Genomic DNA, 22,740 nt, shown 5'->3' with positions numbered 1-22,740 from the left:
GAAAACTCCAGAGACCTGCTGTGATTAACATCTATTTACTTATTATTTGAACAGAAGTCAACAAACTTATTTTAATTAAGATTTTTTTTTTTTTGCACTAAACCAATGTGAAGAGTCAGAACATTTGCATTTTCTATTAGAGGAATCATTAGATGGCATCTAGGCTATGGTACATAACACTTGCATAGAAAATGCGCTTGATTATAAAAGATTATAAATGCTTGATTATAAATGAAACTGTTTTCTCATGGGACAGGTTTGACAGGTAAAGAACTTTGTTTCACATCTTTTTTACTTCGAAGATTCATTAAATGATCCTTTTAATTTTTCACCTTTGATAATGGTAGTATTTTAGGGTTTTCTCCTGGTTTTGGTTTTTACTTAAGTAATATGTTTTTATTATTATTAATACTCTGTCTACCCTCATGTTTGGGTTTTTGTTTTCTCAGCCTGAAAACTTCTAGAATCTGTGTTTCTGACAACAGTCAACTATCAGTTATCTGGATTGCAGATTATTTATGTGACATATGGAGAGACTGTTCAGGTATGGCATAAGCACAGTTCCACTGCCTCTCAGAACAGTTCACCTCCAGGACCAGTGTCATCACCGTCACACAGTGAAAAAACAGAAATAAAAAACCCAGGGAGATGCAATCTGGTTTCCAGCAAGCCTGTTCATGACAGGTGCCTCCTGATCTTGTTTCAAAGACCAGGACTTCTGGGAAGTATAGTGCAGAAATACACCATGCCTCATGCCTCTCTGAGTCCCAGAAGCTAATTAGATTCAATGCAACTTTTTAGAGAGTGTGTGTGAAGATATCAAAAGGCAGCATCAGGAACAACTGTCCATCTCTTAATTTGTGATTAAATTCTTGCTATTAACATCCTTGTTACAAAGTGTAGCTTATCCCTCTCCCCCCCAACAGTGTTGACAGAGGCTATGCAAATTCCCACAGGATAAAATCTGCTTTAACTCAGGAGCATGGAAGTGGGTCCTTGCCTTACAGCAGACTAATCTGGTGGTAATGGATAGGTTCGTCTGTACATGCTCCTGTAGCATTTGACTTCCACTCAAGTATCCTCCGAAGGATCAGTATAAGGAAAGGTAAGTCACTGAATGTGGACATCTGTAAATGCATATGTTTTTTCATTGCATTTTTTGCATTGTTTTTTTTAGTTTCAGAAGCATATCAATCTAGATTTGTATGTGAGACTAAGTAAAAAGGCTCACTGCCTGTTGTCCCTAAGACAGAAGTTTCTGTTCTTGCAATGCTGTGTTTTTCTTGTGGGGCAGAAGGCATATTCTAAAACTGAACGTAGGAGTACCAGGAGCACACAGCCTGAGAAGATACTTGGAGATGTAGATGTAGGGATTTTAGGGAATGATGAGGCTTCATGAATGTGGGAGGGGGTTCGTGGTAGTGGGAAACAGATCGAAAGAAGATGGGAAGTCTAGAAGTTACACTGTTCAAAGGGGAAGACAAGTGGATGGATAAGAGCACCAAGAGAAGGAATGAACAGTGACAATTGGTAATATAAGTTGTAGGCTAGCTGAACCATGCATATTTTGAACAAGAAAGAGTAGAAGTGTGCACAGACAGATTGAGACAAGGATGAAATGATGAAAGAATGGCACAGGAATAAGGGTTTTCTCTTACCAGGCTTTTTACTGTCAAGAAGTAAAAACAGGAGAAATTTTTTTTTATTTTTCTCCACTAGCAAGATAGCAAGGCTGATGTACCCGCTACCCTTCCTCTGCAAAAAAATTGGACCCTTTGAAATTTGTATTAAGGATCACCTTCACATAGAATCTCTCTAGTAACTGTTGCAAGCAGACTGCTTAAACAGCCTTTTCCCCCCCACCATTTGAAGGTCATTTATCAGAAAGTTATGAGATTATTGTTACATAATCCAGTAGTCAATTTCGGAAAATGAATTTCACTGACCTGCAAGACTAAGCATTCAAAACTATAGAAGCTTCAATTCATGGAATCAGTCTAATTTTTTTCCCTGCAGTTCCAATATACATGACATCTGAGTCTGACTTGGAATGAACTTATAACTTCTCCAGTGTGGTTTGGGTTTTTTGGGATGTTTTTTGGTTGGGTGGGTTGGTGGGGTTTGGTTTTGTTTGTTTTTTTGTTTTTCTGTCAAAGGCCCTTGGGATTGATGTCTTAAAATAAGCTAAACAACCTTGGTAATGTTTTTAACCAATTATAAAGACTTTCCATGTATTTGCCATCCAATAAAATCCCAAATACCAAACATTGCAACAGTCAGTCAAGTGCTTTCTCTTGCATACAACTTTCTGTCTCTTTCAGCTGAGAACTTACAAGTTAACTTACTGAATTTATTAAATTGAAAGTAGTTGTATTTTGTACTCTGAATTTTAATGTTCATCTGAGCTGCAGTATTCAACATGGACACCTTTAAAGGAGAAGGGTTACCGTACCACTGTATTTTTGATTGACAGTTTTTACAATAGGAAGCACCTAGAATCTCTGACAACTGCCAAACACCCCAGTTTGCCCCATCTTGATCTTATGATCAGAAATAAAGCAGGTTTGCTATCTCTTTTTAGTCAGGAAAGATTGTTATGATCCAGACGTGAGACCAATGTTAAGCGGTCAGTTTTCAAGGTGTGCTAGAGGTTGCCTGTGACTTTAACCTATAGTACTCAGCTGCTGTTTTAGGTTCAGCTTGCCTTTACAAATTTTGTTTGTATATTTATTTGTCCATTTCCAGTTAGTCATTGATTTATAATGACAGTGCAGTGGGAGTAACTGTCCCTTATTGCCAAGTGCTTCTTGTTTGCTTGGAGCCTAACCAATTGTAAAAGAAAAGAACCCAGCAAAATCACAATCCTCCCTTTTCATGATTTCTCAAATGATGCACTGATTGTCCCTCTAACTTCTTCTGGAATGAGCTGCACCTTCTTGGTCTTTTATCAATACATGCAAGGGAAAAGAACTCTTTCTTCAGAGTACAAATTATATCAGCTGTCTCTTGAACCAAGTACTTTTTTTTTTTCTAATTCCCCTGAAAGCGAAGGTAGAAAAACTAATAGGAAAAATTACCCAACACCTTCAGTAACATCTTGGGCTGCAAAATACTCATGCCTAATTCCCTGGATCACTAACTACTCCCTCTGTGGCCTCCAGTGAGAAGTCCAGGACAGGATCTGACTCATGTTTAGACGTTCTAGTTTCTGCACAAGGGTCTCTCCACAAGCAGTGGGAATAGAGAAACGTGTCCAGGGGCTGAACCTTTTTAAGACTCACCCTCTGGAAGCCTCAATTCACATCTACAAACAGGGATAAAGCACTTTCCTACATCAGAAACGTATTCTGAGGATAAATGCATTGAAGAATGTAAGGCATTTGCACTTTGACACTACAGCTGTGTCAGTGCTGGAGACAGACCACGTTATGGAGGCATTGCAACAAAAATGGTCAGAAAATTTACTGTGTCAGGGTAACAATGTGATAGGAAATGGAGTTTGGCTTGGCCTGTGCTTCTGAAATTTCCCTAGGCATTTGTGATGACCGAAGATACAGAGGCTGTGACAATCGTAATTAATTCCTTCAGACAGAGAACTTAGAGCGTATTTATGCTCAGAGATGAGCAGAGCTCTGAAAGGGAGACAAATTCAAGAAGAACACTAAAAGGGAATATCAGTGGTGGTGCCAACTGATCATAGGCACTGATTAAGGTTTACAACAATAAGTAAGCTGAGTAGAAAGCATTACTGTATAGCAAACAACTCTTCACTACAAAGACAAGTACATCCCTGTGTAACAGCCTGACTCTCAGAGGAGTCTGGACGGTACGTAGTCTTTGAAGATTGCCTAAGAAATAAGTGTTTAAAGCTCACAGGCTTACTTAATCAAAGCAAGTCACCCTCCTCCACATCCCAAATGCTTTGTAGCTGACTGCATATCTCCTCTCTGGACACAGAAGAGAAGGTTTTTCTCTATAATTTTGTTAGCGATGAGTGATCTTATACCAAAACTACCATCAGAAAGCCATTTATGCCTCACTTTTACGCTAGTGTAGGCTTTTTTTTGCTGGGTTGTGGGTTTTGTTTTGGTTGGATTTGGTTAGTTGTTTTGCATGCTGAGCATAGGATCTGTGTTATGGACCCTTGTGCCCATTCTGCTTCACTTCCTGAATCTTGATGCAGGGCTTCTCCTCACCATGGAGGGATTCAAAGACCTGTCTGGTCAGGGAGTAGGGAAACCTCTTCTGCACTGGCTGAGCAATGGGGTTCTGAATAGCAGCATCCTACAGTGAAACCACTTACTTCTCCTAGAGCTCAGATGCTGATAAAATATAACTGGCCAGAGCACAATGCTGATAGTGGTTATTTGGGGCATGAGTGGGATAGGACACATGTCCTGTGTTACCTAACCCTTGGGAAATGAGGAAGGGTGAACTGAATCACCAGAGCTGGTACAGCCAAATCCAAAGATGAGTTTTGTTAAGGTTAAATAGCCCTTCCCCCCATCTGAGGCCTTCTGCTTTGCCAGAGAAAATCACTGTTTTCACCATTCCCTCACAGTAACTGTCAGAGAATCTGTAGGACCATCATGTCGAATAGCTTCTGGTAGGGAAAAATAGGGAGATAATCAACAAGTGGCTAGTTGGAGGGACAAGGCTCTTGTTTAAATGACCTTGAGGTGCCTTGGTCACAAGGCAGAGTCTGGCAGAGAAGCACTCATTCTACTCCCAGTCTCTGCCCAGGCTGTAATCAGAAGTCACGCCACAAACTTTGCTGACCTGGGAGCTCTGCTGGTATTTATCACTGCAGCAAACAGTATACTTGCCAGCCCAATGAATTAAGTAGCACTGGGGTGAAGTTGCAACACACGAGGCTCATTAGCTTATTGTGAAATAAGCAGAATGTTATGGAATAACACAGATTATCTGAAAAGTATACACAGGACCAACATCCCCTTTGTCCCTGCAGGCAGGATTATCAGGTCATGGCATAACTTTAGCAAGTCTTGCTGCTTCCGACACTTATAGGTAGGTAACTGCTCTAAATGCTTTGCTGTTTAATCAGTTTTGAGACCCTGATTTGCTTGAGCCCTAGCTGTAGGGCCAATTTTTGATGCTTATGAAATAGAGTAAGGAAAAGAATGAGTACTGTGATGGTTACAGCAGCACTTAATTTCTGTTCTTCCAAGATGCATTTCACATTCAATACAGATTTTTTGGGTTCGGCCTCTGAATTAGAAGAGGAGACCCTCATCCTTCTCAAGGATGAAGGTTTGGTTTAAAAAAAGATAATGAAAACTCTACATTAACAGATGCAAGTCAGCTGTTCTGCACTCTCGGCTGTCTATAAATGGCCAGGACACTGATAAATAAATAGCTAGCATGCAGAAATAAGGGAAACATTTCTCTTAATATCTCAAGGCATTAAAAAAAATGTGTTGTTAGGCTAGATTATGAGAACTTGGAGGAATATTATTTTTTTTTAATTATAAGGGAATATAAGAGGCAATTTAGGGATGGGGAGAAGAATGGCTGGATACTTTAAAAGGGAGCTGAAAAGCAGTAAGAGATGCATTAACATAGCAAAGGAAACTTCCAAGTCTAACATCCAGAAAGACTTCCATTATATCTGCAGATACCTAAGTATTTGGGTGAGGGGAGAAGAGGAAGTAACCATGAACTGAGCTGGCAGCATTCAGAGGCAGAAGGAACGAAAGTCTGCTCAAGATAAATGAGGCCTTAATATTAAAAATGGGAAGAAAGATAATGATCATACCAAATTTTTACTTTGGAGTGTAGTGATACAACATTTACAGGATAAAGAATGAGTGACACATGTCTGAATGCTGAAAAAAATCTAGGCAATATGGAGGAAAAGTGATTATCTTTATTGAGAGACAAATTGACCTTCTTCTCTTTGAGCAAAATGAAGATCACCCAGGTTGTTATATCAGGAGAAAGGACTAAGCGATTAAGTGCATCTGCTCTACTGCTATCAGTAAGAATCAAGTCATTCTCATCTGTTGTAATCAAATGTAATTAGGTAAAAAATGAGCAAGTGAGTATATTTCAGGCTTAGCCTGCCAGGATTGGATTTTGATTTAGACTAGGTTCTACAGTTTTATCAGCTTCACATGCCTCGAAAGAGGCCATTTCAGTTTGTGACCCAGGATGGTCTGCAGCTGTTTATCATTCCCGTTTCAACAAAAACACTAAGTCTATGCATAAAACAATAAGAGAAAACAAGCAGCAAAACTGTAACTAATAGCATACATTAGGTCATTCTGCTATTAATTAAAGCATGGTTTAACATCAATATTTGGTTTTTTGTTCAGTTTCATGACAAACGTTCCCATTACACTCAACCTTTACTTTTGTAACAGTAACTGTGGTCTTTATTTTGTTGTGGCCAATGGCCACAGATGGGGGTTAGGGTCTATTACATACAATATTGTGCGTACTTAAAAACTTAGTTCTTCTGTTTGAGTAATTAATGACCAAACTGACTTGGACACTTGACAGGTATTACACGAATGAAACCATCACAGAAGTTATTTCTTTTTCCCTCTAGTTCCATTGCTCTGTGATTTCAGAGCTCGCCCCAGTTCTCAGCCCTGCTTTGATTATCAGACACCAAGTCCATTCTCGGAGTTGGTGCTCTCAGACCAGAACCAGTAGGCTGTGGAAAGGGCGCTTAGATGTTGGCAGGTAAGGACTCCTGTAATTATTTATCTCATTGAGTAAATGTCTCACTGCTCAGTGTAACACCTTTAAGTAATGGCCCTTCTGCTTGAATTCAGGTGCTGCATTTATCCCTGCAGCTGCTGTGGATAACAAAGCTCTCATGAGTATGTGAATGGTCAAGCCCTGTGGTATGGCCTTTGAGCCTGGCAGATAAAAAGCAATAAATACTTTAAATAGCAGAGTTCAGAGCAGTATCCGTCTCCTTGCATTAAGAATTCACAGACTTTATTTTAATGTATAAATGAACAAGTCCATTCAGAATAGCACTAAAGCTTTGTTTCTGACAAATATCTTCATTATCTCCTTTCCTCTAACATTCTTACTAAAATGGATCTTTCAATCACATATCTATAAAAAACTTGCAAGAAAATAAATAAAATTTGAGAGTAAGCGAAGGAAGATACTTCCCCCACCATACAATAGGGAAGGAGTTAACTGTCAGCGATAAAAGGAAGATGAGGGAAAATGTGGGCCCCCTCCATAATGAAACAGGAGACCTGGTAACCCAGGGTATGGAGAAGGCTGAAGTACTTTACAAATTTTTTGCCTTACTCTTCAGTGACAAGTGCTCTAGCCACACTGCCCAGGTCACAGAAGGCAAAGGCAGGGATTGGGAGTATGCAGAACCACGCACTGTAGGAGAAGATCACGTTCGAGAATATCTGAGGAACCTGAAGGTGCACAAGTCCATGGGACCTGATGAGATGCATCCACAGGTCCTGAGGGAACTGGTGGATGAAGTGGCCAAGCCACTCTCCATTGTATTTGACAAGTCATGGCAGTCCGGTGAAGTTGCCACTGACTGGAAAAGGGGAAACATAACCCCCATTTTTAGAAAGGGAAAAAAGGAAGATGTGGGGAACGACAGGCCAGTCAGCCTCACCTCTGTGCCTGGCAAGATCATGGAGCAGATCCTCCTGGAAACTATGCTCAGGCACATGGAAAAGAAGGAGGTGATTGGTGACAGCCAACATGGCTTCACTAGGGGCAAATCGTGCCTGACAAACTCGGTGGCCTTCTATGATGGGGTTACAGCATCGATGGATAAGGGAAGGGCAGCTGACTTGTGCAAGGCATTTGACACTGTCCCGCACGACATCCTTGTCTCTAAATTGGAGAGATATGGATTTGATGGATGGACCACTCAGTGGATAAGGAATTGGCTGGATGGTCACACTCAAAGACTTGTGGTCAATGGCTCAATGTCCAAGTGGAGAACAGTGACACGTGGTGTTCCTCATGGATCGGTATAGGTACCAGCACTGTTTAACATCTTTGTCAGTGACATGGACGGCGGGATGGAGTGCACCCGCAGCAAGTTTGCCAACAACAGCAAGCTGTGTGGTGTGGTCGACACGCTGGAGGGAAGGGATGCCATCCAGAGGGACCTTGACAGGCTGGAGAAGTGGGCCCGTGCGAGCCGCATGAAGTTCAACAAGGCCAAGTGCAAGGTCCTGCATGTGAGTCAGAGCAATCCCAAGCACAACTACAAGCTGGGTGGAGAATGGATTGAGAGCAGCCCTGAGGAGAAGGACTTGGGGGTATTGATTGATGAGAAGCTCAACATGAGCCAACAGTGTGCGCTTGCAGCCCAGAAAGCCAACTATGTCCTGGGCGGCATCAAAAGAAGTGTGACCAGCAGGTCGAGGGAGGTGATCCTGCCCCTCTACTCCGCTCTGGTGAGACCCTACCTGGAGTACTGCATCCAGCTCTGTGGACTCCAGTACAAGAGATATGGAGCTGTTGGAGCGAGTCCAGAGGAGGGCCACAAAGATGATCAGAGGGCTGGAGCACCTCTCCTATGAGGACATTCTGAGAGAGTTGGGCTTGTTCAGCCTGGAGGAGGCTTGGGGGAGACCTAATTGTGGCCTTCCAGTACCTGAAGGGGCCTACAGGAAAGCTGGAGAGGGAATGTAGTGATTGATATTCAAGGGGTAATGGGTTTAAACTAAAAGAGGGTCGATTTAGATTAGATGTTAGGAAGAAATTCTTTACTGTGAGGGTGGTGACGCACTGGAACAGGTTGCCTGGAGAAATTGTGGATGCCCCATCCCTGGAAGTATTCAAGGACAGGTTGGATGGGGCTTTGGGCAATGTGATCTAGTGGAGGGTATCCCTGCCCGCAGCAGGGGGGTTGGAACTAGATGATCTTTGAGGTCTCTTCCAACTCAAACCATTCTATGATTTTATGTTTCTATGATTCCATGACTTCTGATAACAGAAAAGCCCATGAGTCCAAGTTACTGCAATCATGGATGCAGAGGCAAATAAGCAGATCATGACTGAGCTGAAATGAAGCAGAGCTGTGCAGCTGAAAGTGAGGAAGGGGAGACATGGGATCTGAGAAGGCTGGTAAAGGTTTGGAAAGAATATTAATACATATAAATGTTAACGTTTTCCTTTTACATGGAACAGACTCCAAAAAGTGAGGCTTGATGTAGGATGCAGCAGCTGAAAGGGGCAATTGAGACAATGATGACAGCTGCTCTACTAATTTTAATTTCAACTGTGTACTTCTAAACTGTGATCTCCAAAAACTGTGTCTGGGTGGAGGGCAGGGGGTTTGTGGTTGGAGATCACCAGCTGGGAGGAAAAGTCTCAGAAGTTTACACAAAGCACCATTTAAAAGCTGAGTGCATTGGCTCAAAGCAAGCTTTTGGTTGGGTTACATAGACAGAAAACTGGTAGATGTTTGGATAGAGTATAACAAAAACCCCCTTGTTTTCACCCTACTGAGTTTTAAATTATGGAAATTAATTAGAGACAGTCCAAGGAGGCAGATGACCATGGCTACATCTGTACTACGAAATGAAACAGAACCAGTCACAGATGGGTAATGCCCACACTACATAGCTTTTGGCCATGGGTTTCCTCTGGGCCCCCATCCAGAACTTGTATAGCATAATGATTATTTCTGTGTGTTAGCTAAAACTGTGTGAAGGCTCAGGTTTCGGTCTGCCAGACCAGTGTTTTCATAGCGTGAAACTGAGGGCATGCGTTGTATACCCCTGACATGTATCATGTTGTGTACCTGGGGCTTCAGACCTTGCTGGGACAGCGTTGGAGGACTGTGTAAGAGGAAGGAGTCAGTTCTGGTGGTTTAGGTATCTCCATACTGTCTACTGGAAGCAGTTCCCAACCAGTGTTAATCCCCTGTCATTGTTTAGGTCTTGTTGACTCAGGTCAAAACTATGCCAAAAGAGTGTGTCAAGTGATGGCGATTTGGGGCCCAGCTCATTGCCTGGTCTTGTTTTATTTAGCTACAGTGAAAATATTTTCATTAAAATAGAGAAGGGATTTAGTACAAGATGAAAAAGGGAGTGCAGAACTTATGACTGGATGCAGCTTTGCCAGCAATGTTTAGGGAATCAAGGTACATACATGAACATACTCCCGTTAGGACCTAAAAAGGCACTGCCTGTCCTGCTCCTCATATGGCATGGCTTCTCTTCTTCTCCAGTAGTAGTGGCTTCTCCTCCTCCAACCACCACCAGCTCCATCCAGCAGTGTAGTGACTGTGGCTTGCTCTAGAGGAGGGACTATGAGCAGAAAGAAGTATCAGACAAGGGACTTTATACAGAGATAGGCAATATTAATAAGACAAAAAAGATAATTCACTGAACAGTGTGTTTCACACATTGAAATGTGTGATCAGGACCGTGCACGTTCTGAGGAGTCTCAGCAGAACTCAAGGCAGGGTTGAATTTCTGGGAGCCTCCCAGAAACCAAGCACTGTGCTCACGACAGATGGACCACACCAGGGCTGGTGCTTTGTGAGTGGGATTTCTGATTTTGTGATTCCAGGGCAGCGAGATCCAATGTATGGGAGCCATACAACCTGTATTTCCCCCCTTCAGCTGAAGCCACAGGCATGGGACCTTGGGTAGCAAAACCAAGGTGACAACTGGTCTTCGTGTGGGCAGTTTTTGAATGACAGTCTCAGAAATTCAGTTCACTGGAAATTTCAAAATGTTCAGATTTTGGTCCAAATCAAAACAAATCAGACAAAAAGGAGTAAAAAATAAGAGTATTTCCATTGAACTGGAAACTCTCCTTTTTGTTCAGCTCATCAGTAGGATTATTAGAAAAACGAAGCACAAAGCACAGTCAGGGGAATCTCCATTCCTACTAGAATTGACTATTGTACCAACCTCCTCCATGACAGGGGACTGAAGCAGCTTGAAAAAGGCAAAGTCAAAGCCAAGAGGCAATAATATAACTATCAATTTACCTGGGGAAAGCACAGGGGAGGAGATGAGTAATTTCAGGTAAAGGACAATTTCGACCCACAAAAAAATGGATTTTTGCATGCCATTAATATATTTCAGCATCGAATGAGATGAGTACTCATTAGCATTAGAGAGGATGGGTTCTGATGCCCCCAAATCAATGCCATGTTGCTTAAGATGGGGTTTGAGAGATTTTGAGATGTTTGGATGACACAACAGGTGGAAATAGTGGTCTAGACCCCTGAATATAAGCTGCAGGGGATGTGTTAAAGAACATCATCATTCCATCTCTGCCCATGTGAGTAAGGAGTTGGGAGTCAACGGTGTGTACCTGTATCTCGTGACATCTAGCTGTTAGGATGTACATAGTCTTTATACCTTATCCTATGGGTTGGGGATGTCTGTGTTTCACTTTTCAGCAGTTATTCAAAACTTTCTGCTCATTTCTGGTTTTGCTGTCTCTGTAAACTTCATTACAATCAGCAGATGTGGGGGGAAAATAAACGAGGCAGTCCCAACATATGAGTAGATTTACAGCTACAATGGTATTTTGTTGGAACCACTGAAATATGTACATACCAAAGATGGTAATCTTACTGTCGTAATCCTTGTTCTGCCCGCCCCAGCCCCTCCTACCCAGCTGTATGTTTCTCCGAATTTCTCTACTGCAGATAAATGGATGGGGCTTGGAGGTCGCAGTCCTTTAGGCAGCTTTGAAATCTCAGCATCGAGCTTCCACATCTTCTGCAGGGTCTCAGAAACAGTGTCTGTGCTCCACAAGTAACAGAAGCTCTACTTTATTATGTGATATGTTTCCAGAAAGAATTACAGACTTGCCTTACATTTTCCTGACCTTGGGAAAGTTAATGGCTTGTTTCGTATTTTAAATTGAACTTCAAGAACCCAACAGGAATATTCTGTTGGCTCTCCTGTGCAGAGGCTTTGGCCAGGCATGGATTGATCTGGGAACGGGGGCAGAAGCAAGTAGACCTTTCACCCTCTGCCCCTCGCATGCGATGGAGATGTGGCCCCGGCTGCTGGCCTCCTCCCTGTGTCAGGGCTGCATCAGCCCCAGGGGTAATAGCTGAAAAGTACTGCTTCAAAGTTATAAAAGTAAAATGCTGAATTTATGAAAATGAGAAACAGCAGTTTTGTGACAGTTTCTTACTAGAGGAAGTGCATGTAAACATGCCGTGTAATGAGTGTACAATATAGCACGCGTGAAGTCATGAGCACAATCACTAGGGTGAAAGTTGAGAGTGTTCTTGCTAAACAGCATGTACGCAAGTAGCACCAGTCTCTTAACGTTACAGGGCCCTCCTCTTGGCTGTGTCAAATATTTTATGGGATTATTTCTGTACAGGCTATTTCTAGATGTGGCCTGTGTCAGAGGTTTCGGCTGGCTGGATATCTAAGCATCTGTTTACGAGCGTCAGGGTGGATGGAATGTTATCAAGTACAGTCAAAGGGAACTGCAAGGGACACATCTACTGGTGCTCCACTTCAGCACTACAACTGTTGTGATTAAAAAGAAAATAAAATTTAAAAAAACCCTACACTAGGTAAATGTCATTGCCATTGTGTGAAGCCATTTGAACATTGCATTTGCAAATAACTTCAGGGCTGACATCTAAACTGCACTGGGCTCAAGTCAAAAATGACAGATAAAAGCACAATTCAACTTAGAATTTTGATAAAAGACCTCTTTATTCTCTGTTTCACTGTTTGGTCTTTCTGTTCCTTCTGCTTACTTGGTCAGTAATATGAAAATCCTTTAAAAAAATCTTCAAAGAAAATGAAGAAGGAAAAAGTTACATGCTTAGATTTAATTTTGTATACAATGTGTCACTCTGCGTGTATGTTTCTCTCTGTATTGCTCTGTTTGTATGTGATCATTTCAAGTGTATAAAGCAAATTTGAAGAAATTTAATTTTAAAATGTGTGGAGTGGGGAGCATTGTGACAAGCCAAGTTAAAAGCATGAGGAAATGCAGAAAGTCAACAAAAGGAGTAAGGATACCTAAAGCATGACCACAAAACCAACCTTCTTGGCAAAATATAAGATTAGGACTAAGATAACTCACATAATAGGACTAGCTAATAATAAGGGATATAACTCTGCAATGGTCCTAAACTCCAGACAGGGGAGGAAGTTGGACTCATCGAAAGCCTCTGGGTGAAAGTGAAAGAGGAGGAGGACGTGACTGCTACTGTTGTTAGACCAAATGACCCAAACAGAGAATATCTGCTGTGGAAGCCTTTTTTATGAATAATATGACAATTCATTCAATGCACAGGACCAGAAAGTCATGGGAGAGTTTAACTGTCCAGAGAATGGGTAGGAAAGGAAAATATCAGGGCAGAGATTGATTGGCAAGCTCTAAATTGAAAAGCATTGGTCACCATTTCCGGTGCACTAGAAAAAACAGACAGAGGAGAGGCTCTTCTGGATGTGGTTCTAACCAGTGTAGTTGTTTGAGAACAGGGCGATGAAACGCAACTTGGAGACAGTGACTATGAAATTAGAGAGTTCTCAATCCTAAGAAAGAAAATAGTGACAAAGGACAAAATCATGGACTTGAAGCAGGCAAACTTCCACCAACTCAAGTCAACAACAAAGTCAAAGGAAAATGTAATTACATTGTTGTGGCAGAAAAAATAAGCTATTCCTGTCAGAAGAGAAAAGTACTAAAAGATGAGTTTAGGTAAGCCAGAACCTTTTAACTGATCTCAAGTTCACAAAGTTCCACATAGAAAGTGGAAATCAGATCAAATTTAAAAGGTATAAAATAACAGCACATGTGTATAAAACCCAATCAGAAAACTAAGGCACAAAACCAATATACAGCTGGAAAACACTTGAAAGGATAATGTGCATTAGTAACAAGGAAGAGCAAGGAAAATATTGATATTTTTTCCTGTCTGTTTGGGGGAGCGGAGGGAAAGCGATGACATAACTGATGATCCCAAGAAGGTCAGAACATTTAAAACCTTTTCTGCATGTCAGCTGCAGGCACATGACTAGCATAATTAACATTCATAACAAAGGTTTAAGAACTCAGTATAAAACAGGGAATAAATAGGACAGAAGAGTGTTACGAAATGTTCTCAAGTCAGCCAGACCAGCTAGACTATGGCCTGGGATATTTTAAGAATGATATAAATTAGTCAAATTAGCTATCACTGGAGAATTTGTGAAAGATGGCTAAGAGATATAAGACTGGGAAAGGACAAAAATAACAGCTGCCTTTTAGAAAAAGAGGGGAGATATCAGAGGAAGAAGAACCTGGAAGTAATAAACTAATCAATTTAACTTCAACTCACAGAAAAAAAATCTAGAATCAATCAAACTATTTGCCAACATTTGAAAGATAGCAGGAAAAGTAATATCATAAAAACTAATTCTCTAATGAATATTTTTTAAACCCATTTACTTTACTTTGATACTGTCTTATCACAAAATTAGGGGTTTACAGGGACCTGTCTTTGTTATGACTTTATTCAACTTTTTATTAACAATCTAGATAACAGTCTTATTAAACTTACAGTTGAGACCAAGTTGGAAAGAAGTGCAAACATAAATATGTTGGAAGACATAATTCAAATTCAGAATTATCTTGAGAAATTGCAGTAGTAGAATGAAAAATGGATGAAATGCAAGAGGGATGATGTGCTGCATTTAGGTGGGAGTAATCACATTAAAAAAAATACGGGTCAGGGAATGACTTTTTAAGAATTAATTTTCCAGACAAGTACCTGGAAATAATAGGTCACGAATTGAAGATGTATCAAAAATAACAATCTATTGCAAATGCAAGACAAAGGAAATATGCTGTGATCTATAAATAGCAGTATAGCCCTCAGGCCTTCCTCTTCTTGGCACTACTAGAACGTCGGGTAGAGGACTTGGTCCCTTTGGGGCACTATACTTCAGAAAAGACATGGGCAAACTGGAGAAAGCCCAAAACAGTGTAAGTGATTAGAGGCAAAATGAATGTAATCTATGATGAAAGATTTGTTTGGCCTAAGACAGAGAAAAGGTTGAAGACTACATGCCAATTCTTTTCAAATACAGGTGAGAATATTCTGACCACCATTTTCACCATGGATAGAAGAATTCAGGAGTTTAAATTCTAGCAAGAAGATTCAGGGTTAGGCGTTAAGGAAAACATTCTAATAATAAACTTCTGAATTTCTGGTACAGGTGGCTTTGATAGGTAGAGGAATCTTTACCACTGAGACTTGTTAAAAAAGCTACTCAAGAAAAAAACAAGAATTAGTTAAGGACAGTTAGTCCTGCTCCAGGAGATATGAATGAACTACATTAGGAGCAGGTAACTTGTAGGTTTCAGCTGCATTTGCCTCCTCAATAATTCGAACGTGGTTACCATGTCAAAATGATGACATGTCAAGTGTGTCGAACACAAGATGAGCAGGTGGTCTGTTCTGGTATGGGAGCTACTGCTCAACCTGAGTCTCCGCATATAAAAAGTAGTTATCAGGTTCCGTGTAGAGTGAAGTCACCTATCTTCCTAGAACCCAGCTTTAAATTCAGCTTGTCCCCCATCCCATGATGGATCTCTAGAGTCCTGTAAGAACATAGTTGTTCATAAGACTCCTGCTCTTTGGCCTCTTCAAGGCATACAGTATGCATCACATGGCTTCCGTCCAAGGTAAAACACTGTTGTGCAGCTCCATTAATCAGAAAGGCTGCACACTCTCAAACCTGGGTGACTCCTGAGGTCATTTCTCTGTCAGTTGTCTTTTGCCCTCGCAGCCTTTCAGTACTGTTACGAGCGCTGAGAATCATCAAAGTACAAGCATGCAGGATGAAGAGTTTTAAATAATTTTGTGCAGCAATTTCACCCAGGCAGTGGTTGAGGGCCAAAAGACATATGGACGGACAGCCAAACCATTTTCTATTAATGGAATGGAAAGTCCTTGGGAGAATCCCATGTAGGGGAGAAGGACTTATCACACAAGAACAAAGGGTCCAGATATCTGCATTTTGACTGCAAGGTAGTTATAGTTCAATTAATATTTGTGAAGGGAAAACTATCAGTGTAATCCCATCAGTAAAAAGGACTCTGTAAGAGGGGAACCAGGGAACTGCAGACCAGCAGGTCTGATTTTTACACCTCATAAGATGGATGATACAGTATAGGATTGGGAAGCACATGAATGAACATGGTCTTTTTGAACAGTCAAAGTGCTATCTCACATCATCTTATGGACTTCCATGTATACAACAATATTCTGCTTTGAAAGACACTTCTCTGTAGAGCATTTGAAAGATACTGTAAGAAAATAATATTAAGACAAGATTTTCCTCTACTCAAAATGGTGAGTTGATGTAAAAAAACCAAGCTCTTCAGAAAAAGGTTAATGTTATGCTCATTGGAAAGTGTGTCAGCTATGTACAGAAGACAACAACACACATTTTGTCAGCCTGACTGTCTTGAATTCCTTGCTGTCACATACGCTTCAGACCTGTCAGTTACAGACTTTAAGCTGAATCATAAATTAAAGGATGTTGTTGTTCCTGGAACTAGCAGGCATATGAAAACAACAAAGTTACTCTGTGGTTTTGTTTACATTCTTGAAGTAGCCCAAGAAATTTAAATCTTATGATTTATACACTGTGACCCTGGTCAAATTCTTGTCTGTTGTCTTTTGCATGGTAACACTTGTGTTTTAGTATAAAGTGAATTTGATAACACAAATAATCAAACATAGTATCTGCTCTTCTGTGATCTCCTTTCCACCTAAATCTGTCAGACAAAAGAACTTGGGGTAGAGAGGGGGAATATATAGCAAAAGTTGCAGAAAAATGCTCATAAAACATGGGTAGACAATGAGTGCATGCTCTGAGCAATAAAATGTAAAATACTTTGAAAAGTGAACCAGTTAGGTCTCTAACGTTGGAATTTAGGAATATACGTGCAGGAAAGCAATCCAAAAAAGCATTGTTTAATGTGCTTAAACTTTTGAGACACTTTAGACACTGGCATTTGAGGCTGAAGCTTCACTGGACACCTAAACTGGTGCTATTGGCAGCAGGAAATGGAAGACGATGTGGACACATAGGCACAGAAGTGGTCTCAGGCTTTGGATCCCAGTTTTGCAGTATGTGCCTGGTCACTATCTTCAATAATCACTGAAAAGACTAAGGATGGGTTTCAGTTAAGATCCACAGGGCAACACTCACACATTATTTATCTTAAAATTGATTAATGTTTTTCATTGTTCATTTGCAGTAGTTCTTCCAGCTAATGTAACACCTAGGATGCAGGACAGCCTGTGTAGTGCTGGAAGCAAGCCAGGACACCAACTTTGAAATCCTTACCTTACAAATAAAAGAGCACTGAATGTATTGGCTGAAGCAAAACCTTCACTTCTACACTCCTCCATCTCCCTTCTTCAGAAACAAAGCAAGCAAAATACCTCCATTGTCACTTTTCTTTTCCCAGCGAACCAGAAAGTCAATGTATTCATTACACACTCAGATAGGTCTTCATTTTATACTAGCTGTAGATAACATGACGGATGCCTTAGAAACAACAGAAAGAGAGAGCAAGAGACTGCAGGCTGTGGCAGGGTGTTCCTTCATTTTCCTCTCTCATTTTGCCTGTGCTTTCTTATCCTGCATGCATGTTCATATTGATTCCCTGCAGATTAGTTCCTTGAAGAAAATTCTCTGTTTCCACAGATATTTGCTGGTTATGTAATTATTCTGCTTTCATATAAAGTATTCAGGGGAGCTTTGCTCTGTAGCTTTAAAGGAAGTAACCCAGACAACCCACAACCTAAAATTTTCCACATATTCAGAGACTGAGAGCAGAGCTGCTATTAAATATTGTTTTTATTTTTGCATACAGCAAGCACTGTGCATTCCCAGCTCTTGGTACAAGTCTGATCACGGTTGGAATATGCATTTTATTAGTGTGGTTTCTTTCATGGCAAGCAATCATGTGTCATAACAAAATAACCTAAATGGTATTCTTTTTTCTGCAATTCAATTTATCATGGAAATTCAGATTAAAAGAGTGTTTCTCTTCTTTCAACTATTCTTCTTTCTTAGATGAATAGAGAACATTAAGAAAGTGAAATCAGAAAAGAGGAGGCATTAACCCACCCACTGCACAGAATTTTGACTTGCTCCAATCCTAGGAACAGAAATTTTGATGGAAAACACAGTATGTGCTTAAAAGGTTGATTTACTCCCTATAAGGTTATCACTTAAGTTTCATACAGCACCAGTGGACTTATTTTTTCCTTAAGTTTTCTAAAGTCATGACATAAAGGGGGAAACACATTCATCTGAATCATTCTCTTATTTCTAAAAGACCAATGCATTCCTTTTACATCCCCCATTTTTTCATTACCTTCTAAATAAGATCAGTGGAGATTAATTGGAAAGAGGTGTTGTATTACTAAAAAAATATGGATTCATAGTCCCTGCGCCTGGAGGTCAGTAACAAGTGGAGTACCACAGGATCGATACATGTACCTGTCCTGTTTAACATCTGTATCAATGACCTGGAGGAGGCAACATGCGCTCTCGTCAAGTTTGCAGATAACATAAACTGCAGGGACCAGTCAATACACTCAAGGGCAGGGCTGTCTTCCAGCGGGACCTAGACAGGCTGGAGGAATTGGCTGATGGGAACTGTGTGAAATTCTGCCAGGGCAAGTGCAAAATCCTGCCCTGGGAAGAAAGAAGCCCATGATTGTAATGTAACGCAAGCTGAGGACTGACTGTGTGGGGAGCAGTCCTGCTGAAAAGGACCTCGTGGATTTGGTAGACAGCAAGCTGCCATGTGCCTCAGCAGCAGTGAGGGCCAACACCATCATGGGCTGTGTGAACAGGAGCACAGCAAGAGAAGTGATTATGTCCCTTCACCTGACAGTCATGAAATGTCATCTTGTGCACTGCATCATTTTTCCCCCTTCCTACATGAGAGACATTGCTAAACTGGAGTGAGCTCAGCTGAGGGCCACCAGGATGCTCAGGGGCTGGAGCACCAGTCCTGCAAGGGGAGGCTGAGGGATGGGGCTGCTTCAGCCTGGAGAAGGGAAGCCTTTAGGAGCACCTCAGAGCAGCTTTCCCCTTGCTACAAGTAAGGTCATTGAAAAGACAGAGCCAGGCCCTCCACAGCAGTGCATAGTGGCAGGAGGAGAGGCAATGAGCATAAGCTGAAATGAGAAGTTCAGACTGGAGAAGAAAGGAAGCCTTTTTCCCCATGAGGACAGTGCAGCAGTGGAGCAGGTTGCCCCAGGATGTTGTGCAGTCTCCATCCATGGAAGTCTGTGAAACTCAACTGGATAAAGCCCTGAGCAAGAAGGTTTGACCTCTTCATTGACCCTGCATCAAGCAGGAGGTTGGACTAGGGAGCTCTTGAGGTACCTTCCAAGCTGAACTTTCCTGTGATTCTATGATTGTGCTAAACAAAAAGCAAAGAAAATACATAAAAACATAGATTTAAGCTGCAGGTAAGCATATGGAATATGAACAATGTCTTGATTTAATCTCAGTCTCCTGCAGTTTTCTCATGCAGTTTTGAAAAATAAAAACTTTCTTTGTAATTTAATATAAGTAGTTCTTCACTCAAGAGAAACACATTCATACTCACTTAAAGTGTGAACGAAATGGAACTTCAAAGACCTCGGAGTCTCAGGCCTCGTCTAAAAGCTCGGCAGGTAAAGCAATATCAATTAAGAGTGCATTTTGCAGTATTGTATTGGCAAAATGCCCAGCAACACAAAAATTTCCTTCCAGTGTAAACTCTACTAGACAAAGAAACCCTTTTTTTGTAGCATGGACGCTGTATGTGGACCCCATGATATTGATCTAGAAATGTATATATTAACATAGCTCTTGTTCTCTATGGGAAACTATTGCCTCCTAAAGTGAGCAACCAGAGTTTGACTGGTTTAACTCCAACTATGGCAGATTTTACCAATATAGTTACCTTTATAGGTAACAAGCACAGACTTAAGCCAGCGCTTACACTAGGCATACACAGCTAGTCTTGTAGAAATTACTGCCAATCATAAAATAATGTGCACTAGCTGTAGCCACTTTAAAGTGAAGGAACCTCTTCCAGATGAAAAACTATTATGAACTGAGCTGTTGGAATCCTATTTGGCATCCTGTTGATAAACACTGCATTACACACTAACATAAACAGAGAGCAAAACCAGACTCGGCCATCATGTTGTCTTCTGCGCCTGGTTCCAGAGCATCACACTCAGAAAGAAGATGACTCTCCATATACTGTTTGGAATGGACTGAAGTGGCAACCATGTGTGCAGAGAACAGAGTGCTTTTACATTAGCTGGTGTTGCTATTACTGGATATTACATGAGAATAAATGGTCAGAATTCAAGTATCTTTCCTGAGTGTATTCAAGCCCGACTTGCATTTCCAGGCTTTTTAAGGGGATTGAAGGGAATCTGGAAGAGTGATAATACAGCGTAAATGAAAAAGTGAAATACATAGGCATACATGAATTTATACATAGTTTGAAAGGTAGATGTTTCCTAACATATGTAAAGAATATAATCAATTCCTACATTGTCACTAAGCTAAATTTAAGATTCATGCTTCATAAGATATCAAACTCAAATATTCTGAATCTAATTTCTGTTGATGATTAAATATTACCACAGACTAGCAGCACAGAATAAATATAATATCCCCCAAATCCTCCAACTAAATTGAGTATACTGGTTATTAAAAGAAAGACAGACTTTTTTTCTTCTTCTTCTTCTTTTTTTTTTTTTTTAATAAGAGAGAAGCCAAGAGATCACTGAACATTTATTAAGCTATTTACTTGCATTGGAGCAATGAAGAAAATTCAAACTATTTATCCTACAGACACATAACACACACCCTTGTGCTTTTGCAGCTCCAGGACTAGATGTAGGCAGTGTGGAAACTCGAAACCTAATTTTGGGGTGAAGGCCTAATTATTAAAAATATCCCCAAACAAATTATCTTGTTTTCCAACTTCAGATAAGCTATTTCACAAACTTTCAACCCCCTCCTACCTGTGTGCTGATGACCTTCACCCCTCCAAAGCCCCCCTGCTCTCCCAAGCCAGGACCCCAAACAAGCACCTACCTACACTCTTACCTGTCTCCTGTCTTCCTAGCCCCATCTGCACCGCCACAAGCTTTCCAATTGAAAATTACTTTGGCTGCTTTTGCCTAAATTTGGTCTTGTTGGCAGTGAACTGTGTTTTGACATTAATCCCCATGAAACTAAACCACCTGCCATGTGAAGAAGCAAAAAACATCATCTAGTGTACAGGAAGTCCAGGGAGGTATAAATCCAGTATATATAATAAAACTACTGATCTATTATTATCTATGCTTACTCATACATATAATGAGGGAGCAGTAAAGTATTTTCTCTGGTTTATCTATGTGGTATTTTAGATGTTCAACTCTCACTGCTACTTGGCCAATAAAAAACACTGTAATAATCTCAGATCTTACTGTGTGACAGGAATGTGGTATTACACAAAAGCCATAAGCAACTCTGGAGCTGTAATACAAGTGTCTTCTCCTAACACAGTGCTCCAACCACAAAACTACAGTCAGGATCAGGTCCGTGGCTGCAAATTCTAACTCAATGAGTTGCTAATTACTAATGATGCTTTGCGTAGCTTCAGTAACAGGAGGTAAGAATGAAAGGCCTGAGGAACAACCACGAGTTTGGCAGGACAGGATCTCCTAGGACATGCGGATGTGAATCCCCTAACCAGTGGTAAAAACTGAAACTCAATGTCCTTTGCCATGTATTAATGGAAGGGCTATGGTATTGCTTGACACTGTTTAAAGAATATAGAGTTCTGTTTCCATGATTTTTTAAATGAGGAAAAGGCAAGAGATGGTTGTGGTGTAGGAATGAGAAATATGTATCTGTGTGCCCTTACTTTAAAACCTCAGTGACACTTCTGGCAGTTATCAAAATGTATGATTACAATTCCTTTAAGCCAATTCAAAATTGATGAGGTCACATCACAGTGCATCTTGCCCCAGCTACGTGTTTTTACACACCCACACGTACCCTCCCCCATTTGGTCTGGCACTCATGGTGTGGTCAGGGAGCCAGCCTGGCTGAGGACTGACCACTTGCTGTTTGCAGGTCAGTCTTTGAGGCACACTAGCTCCCTGAAGCCAAGCAGTGCCCGGTCACACGGCTCCTGGTGCAAGAATGAGGGAAGGGCAGCATCAACCTGAGCTGCAAAAGGTGCTGGGAACTGCACCGTCCCCGGTCACTGTAACCTAACAACTCCCATGTGGTAGCACCAGCATTCGTGTTTATCGAACCACAGCAGGGAACTTGGGTGAGCTACAATTCTCTTCTGTTCTGGGTTAATTTCAGAGGGGGCTTTGCATCATGGCTTACCAAATGATTGTGAAACTCTTGCAACACTGGCTTTGTGTGGCTCTTGTCCCATCTCCATTGTACGAGGAAGCCAGATGCTGAGCCAGCATGGGGGGGGTGGAGAGGGGCCGCACAAGGGCCTTACAGATCAGTATGTCACTGCTGAAGCCACCTTTGCGCGTGTGGATCTGTCTTTGGTACTTTGTCAACATAGATTATACCTAAATAAAATAAACTGATGGCACTGTACTAATTTTTGACTGTTTTATTTCCTAATATGTTTCTCAAAAGAGAAATCTTTATTCTTGTAAAAAAAGGTCCAAGCAGTCATTCTCCCTTTTGCCGTAGATGATGTCTACATTCACATTAC

General features: G+C 41.1%; 1 long non-coding RNA gene across 1 annotated transcript; it reads left to right on the top strand.

The window, feature by feature from the left end:
- Window positions 1-817: 817 nt before the first annotated feature.
- Window positions 818-22,619, top strand: LOC142599432 (uncharacterized). Its single transcript, XR_012832995.1, has 3 exons — window positions 818-1,105; window positions 4,970-5,028; window positions 22,128-22,619. It is a non-coding gene; the product is annotated as an uncharacterized LOC142599432 (long non-coding RNA).
- The last annotated feature ends 121 nt before the right edge of the window (window positions 22,620-22,740 follow it).

Source organism: Balearica regulorum, chromosome Z, assembly GCF_011004875.1.
Source record: "Balearica regulorum gibbericeps isolate bBalReg1 chromosome Z, bBalReg1.pri, whole genome shotgun sequence".
In the NCBI taxonomy this organism is placed as follows: Eukaryota; Metazoa; Chordata; class Aves; order Gruiformes; family Gruidae; genus Balearica; species Balearica regulorum.
Note: the sequence above shows the minus strand (reverse complement) of the source record. Positions and strands in the feature narration are given on the sequence as shown.